This window comes from Camellia sinensis, chromosome 11 (assembly GCF_055761805.1).
Source record: "Camellia sinensis isolate YWXY chromosome 11, ASM5576180v1, whole genome shotgun sequence".
Lineage (NCBI taxonomy): Eukaryota > Viridiplantae > Streptophyta > Magnoliopsida > Ericales > Theaceae > Camellia > Camellia sinensis.
Window position 1 is genome coordinate 170,647,463 of NC_138971.1, and position 5,558 is coordinate 170,653,020.

A 5,558-nucleotide genomic window follows, 5' to 3' on the forward strand; every position below is an offset into this window, starting at 1 on the left:
TCAATCAAGACATCAATCAATAATACATAAATTCTTACATGGTATCAGAGCAAGGTTAAGAATTTAATATTTTTTCGCTTCACCGGCGGGCGGCAACCTCGCCTTGGCCGCCCGCCGGACCTCAACCTAGTCCGCTAGAATTGTCTACTACATACCTACCTCCTCATCATATCTTCATAACATCTCATTCTCTCTCGGCATCATAGTAGCCGTGATACTGCTCATACTTCTGGACAGCGGAGAGAACATCGTCTTTCTCGATCTTTCCACCGACGCCGGTGGCGAGATCCAAGGCTCCGGCTTTCGACATCACTCTCCCCAAATAGTCCATAGCAGCTTCTCCACCGGAAAGATACTCCTAACAGCAGCGGAAAAAAGGTGTTTCCCTCAGCCAAACAAGGCTCAATAGTTGTGGTCCTCATCAAAATACGTGTAATTGCTACTCCTGAACTTGGTTTCCCTATCCTTGCTAACAAGCTTCTCAAATGCTTCCGGGCCATGTTCTTCTATGTACTTCTCAGCAGCAGTTAGAATGTCATCTGGCTTACTGAAGATGTCCTTCTTCCTTGGGACATACTAGACGTTAACAGTCTGCTGTGGGTTAAGAAAGAAAGGCCTCAAATAATGCTCATAAACATATGCAGCACCACTGATACTCTTTATGATGGTGGATATTTCAATGCCATTACAACACAGCACCTTGAAATTTATTTTATTTTATTTTCTTATCTCTCTTTCTGACCATTACAACACAGCACCAGCACACTTGTTCCCACCTTTCATCATGGTCTCCACTTTCTTTTTCTTTTTTTATATTTATTTTAATCCATCTTTTTTGAAAACAAAACCAATATCACTTTTTTTAATTCCTTAATTTATTTTAATAACATGAGTGGCCTCTCTTTTCCACCATCTCCCTCTTTTTCTACACAATATTTTTGTACCACCGCCCACTCCATGATTTCCATATTAATATTATTATTATTATTATTATTATTATTTTCACACAAAAAAAAAAAAAAAAAAAAATTCATTCCAGTTGATTTTTCTGCCTTACCACACCTACCATTCGAGTTTGCCAAACACACTTATTTTATTCATGTCAGGATCAACCCCGATCATAATTTTACACGAGAAAAAAAAAAAAAAAAAAAAACCACCATAACACACCCAACACCCACAGTGGGATTTTTCTTCTCTACTCTGCTGCAGATCTCTTCTTCTTTCCTCCGTCCTGGGCGGCCCTTGACGGTGCTGCCTCCGTGTTTCCTACGCCGCCGAGCACGTTCACTCCTCCATACTCCTCCACTGCAGCATACGGCGGACCTCCAAATCGGAACATCACAGTGGCCTTCCGCTTCAGCTCCTTATTTTCTGCTTTCAGCACACTTATCTCTGTTCGCGCATCCTTATACATGCGTTGGAGCAGAGCCAGCTGGGAATTTAAATGCTGCACCTCATTTGTCCTACTCTGCAGCCGGTTCGACAAATTTGTGACCGCCGTCATGGTTTCCACGCATGACTTCAGAGTATACTGATTAGCCTCAATATCAGTTTGCACCGCCATTTTTTGCTCCACCGACCGCATCGGAAAGTTCAATGGAGCAAAACCAGAGGTGTTTGGTTGAGGTTCACTGGCCTCCGCACCAGTTATTTCTCTTGTGGGCTCGTTCAGTTCTGGAAAGAGCGTGAGCAGGTTCTGGGTAGCTGGACGGGAAGAAGAGGCCATGTTTTTGGGTTGCTAAGTGTTTCAGCGAAATAGCAATTTCAGACTGGTAATGTTCGGAAGGGTTGGTGACAGAATGGCAACAAAGTGTTCCACAGTTTCTCTCTCCGCAGAGGCAGAGTTTTTTCAGCGAAGGGTTGGTTTCAGAGGTTTCAGAATGGTATGCCTCAGCCTCAGCCTTCGTCTTGGTTAAATAGCCGAGGCAGCCACGCGTATCGCGCGCCTCTTGCCGCCCGACAAACTGGCACGCCTTTTCATGGCACATCTTTTGACAAAGTGGACACGCCTTTTGATGGCACGCCTTTTGATGAATTGGGCACGCCTTTTGATGGCACGCCTTTTGACAAAATTGGGCACACCTTTTGAGGGTGCAACTTTTTAAGAGTCCGACAAGACTCTGTAAACTGTCCCGACATTGATTCCGGTTAGTTTTTACAAGTGTCCGACAAGACTCTGTAAACTGTCCCGACATTGATTCCGGTTAGCTCCTTTATGGGTCCGACAAGACTCTGTAAACTGTCCCGACATTGATTCCGGTTAGCTCCTTTATGGGTCCGACAAGACTCTGTAAACTGTCCCGACATTGATTCCGGTTAGTTTCTACAAGGGTCCAGCAAGACTCCGTAAACTGTCACAACATTGTCTTCTACAACGGTCCGACATGACCCCATAAACTGTCTTCTACAACGGTCTGACACGACCATACAGTGTCTCCTATCCTTTTTTATTTTTATGTATTTTCTTGTTTTGTTACTCTCTCCAAACTCAAGTTGGTTAGTTTCTCTCCTCCTTGAGTTTGCGGGGGGCTGTTAGAATTTCCCATCTTTACCTTCACCTACTCCACTACACACTCCACTTCACCTACCTCTACTCCACTACACACTCCACTTCACCTAACCCACTATCACCTCCACTACACCTACTACCACATTTTCTTCTATATATAGATTGTATAGGAATTGTAATTAATGCAGCTTGTAATCTATCAATCAAGACATCAATCAATAATACATAAATTCTTACAGAAATTTGTTTGGAAATTTGTTTGCAAATTTATTCGCCTGATTTGATTAACTGATTGTCATGCATTGTAGATTAGTGAGGAACACTGCAATTACTTCAAGTTCGTAGATGATGATGACTACGACGTGATCTCCAATGTTGCACCTCGTACATCTATAAGAAGCGAAGAATTTAACGATCCAAGCACAAGGGTTTATGAGATGGATAATGAATTTCAGAAGCATAGTAGAAGGCTTCGAAAGATGGAGAAGAAATTGAATGTCGTGCTTTATGTCATTGTATTTTGTATTGTTTTATATTTTATAATGTAAACTACTGAGTTCATAGCTTTTAGGGAATTTGATGGATGTACTTATGGATTGAATGGACTTGATGTATGTCCTTATGGATTGAATGAAGTTTATAACTTCAATGGACTTCTATTTTCAATTACTATTGATAGGTTGAAATTATTGTTGAATTTGTTGTTGCATTATGATGTCAGACATATATGGATTGAATTATGAATTTCTTATATGGATTGAATGGACTTGTTGAATTATGATGTCAGACATGTTGAATTTATACCAGACATGTTGATTGAATGGACTGAATGGACTTGAATGAACTTGTTGGATTATGGATTATGGATTGAATGGACATGTTGAATTTATGGATTATGATGGACATGATGATTATGAATGGACATGTTAAATTGAATGGATTATGGATTATGATGTCAGACATGTTGAATTTATACCAGACATGTATTATTATGGATTGAATGGACTTGTTGGACTTGTTGACTTTATACCAGACATTTTGAATTTCTTGAATTTCTATAATGGACATGTTGAATTATGAAATAATTATTCACCATTGTAATTGAATGGTCATCCTATAAGGAGACTAAAGAAACTTTTACTTTAGTAAATCAAACATGGCATTAAAGAAATCTACTTATCTGTGCATAGATAACATAGCACAACTGATAGTTCCTTCACTTGGCTTCTTTTAAGGTTTTGTTTCAGGTGTTATTATTAGAGCTTGTTGGCTGCTTTCTAACATTACTTTTTTAAGGAAAAGTGGTGTGGTGACAAGGTTTGGCAGTAAAGTGGAAAGGTGGGGAGGTTCATGAGTGTTATGTTTGTCATATCCTGTAAAAGAATTTATTAGAAAAAAGGCACGAGAATCACCATGTTAGTACCCAAACTATCATTTTTTCCCCAAGAATGTCCATATTATTAATTGATCTAATAAATAACTGCTAACAATTGTTAAATTCAACTCACCATCATCTTCATTCATGAAATCATTAAAACATTTAAACAGAAAACAGAAGGATATATGTACTTGAAACACAAAATAAAATTTATTTCTTAAACTTCAGCTTCGATGGACAACACTGCAAAACTCAATTCCATTAAATTTATTTCTATAACCTCTATTCAACAATCATCATATTGACCTCAATTTAACTCTTACCATGCTACTTAGACATTCATAATCTATGCTACTTACAGCCAAATGTTACTAATAATATGTAATCTCTTACCATGCTACTTAGACATTCATAATCTATAACAACTCCAAAAAATTACATATTATCCAGCAAAAGATTACATATATCCAGCAACAGATTACATATTATTGCCAAATGCTTCATTTTGGACTGCTCAATGCTGCTTCAATAGTGCATAGCCATGCTGCTTCATTCTGGACTGCATCTTTCTGAAATTCTGGACTGCATCATTCTAAACTTCATGTAATTCTGGACTGCATCATTCTTAAATTCTGGACTGCATCATTCTGAGCTTCAATTCTGGAGTGCTTTATTTTGGACTGCATCATTCTGAACTTCATTCTGCTGAACCTGTCATTCTGCTTCAAACAATCAACCTATGATTTTGCTTCTGAACTTGTCATTCTACACAAATTGACTGAATCTGAAATTCAGATTAACCTCTTCAGAATCTGAATCTGAAAATCAAATTAACCTGTTCACAATCTGAAATTCAAAATCTGAAATTAACCTGTTCAGAATCTGTTCAAAATCTGAAATTAACCACTTCAGAACTTGTTCAAAACCTGTTCAAAACCACATTAACCTGTTCAGAACCTGTTCAAAACCAGATTAACATGTTCATAATATGAAATACAAAATCTGAAATTAACCTGTTCAGAATCTGTTCAAAATCTGAAATTAACCTCTTCAGAACCTGTTCAAAATCTATTCAAAACCGCATTAACCTGTTCAGAACCTGTTCAAAACCAGATTAACATGTTCAGAATCTGAAATATAAAATCTAAAATTAACCTGTTCAGAATCTGTTCAAAATCTGAAATTAACCTCTTCAGAACCTGTTCAAAACCTGTTCAAAACCAAATATAATCTGTTCCGAATCTATTCAAAACCTATTCAAAATCAAATATAACCTGTTCCGAATTTGTTCAAAACCTATTCGCCATTCCTGATTCACTGAAAGATGAGCTTCCAATTTTCTCCACCATTTGCAATGCGCTCTCCTGTGTCCCATCCATACACGGAAGATAATAGGATTGACCTTGCGGCACCTAAAAATACCATAAGAACAAAATATCATTAATAAGTTCAAACATAATGTAATGAACACCATACAAAAAATTGTACTGGACCATGAAACACATACCCGCTCGTACGTATTGTCTTCCATCCCATCCGTACAACTGAAATTCAACTTATGAGGTTCACATTGACCCATCTTACGACCCTATAGTAACACACATTGGTGAAAAAGTTTGACAAAAATAAATTCAAGTCTTTTACATACAAGCAGAAAATGAAATTTAT

The 5,558-nt window shown here is 37.9% G+C and overlaps 2 long non-coding RNA genes across 3 annotated transcripts; one reads left to right on the forward strand and one right to left on the reverse strand.

Annotated features, from left to right (window-relative positions):
* The first annotated feature begins 292 nt into the window (after window positions 1-292).
* On the forward strand, window positions 293-851 carry LOC145803009 (uncharacterized). Its single transcript, XR_014344949.1, has 2 exons — window positions 293-432; window positions 525-851. It is a non-coding gene; the product is annotated as an uncharacterized LOC145803009 (long non-coding RNA).
* Window positions 852-4,137: 3,286 nt separating this feature from the next.
* LOC114257394 (uncharacterized) lies at window positions 4,138-5,221 on the reverse strand. Of its 2 annotated transcripts, none has more exons than XR_014344951.1 (3): window positions 5,046-5,221; window positions 4,904-4,958; window positions 4,138-4,601 (listed from the first exon to the last, which is right to left on the reverse strand). It is a non-coding gene; the product is annotated as an uncharacterized LOC114257394 (long non-coding RNA). The 2 variants fall into 2 exon arrangements; XR_014344950.1 differs by having other exon boundaries at window positions 4,138-4,609.
* Between the last annotated feature and the right edge of the window lie 337 nt (window positions 5,222-5,558).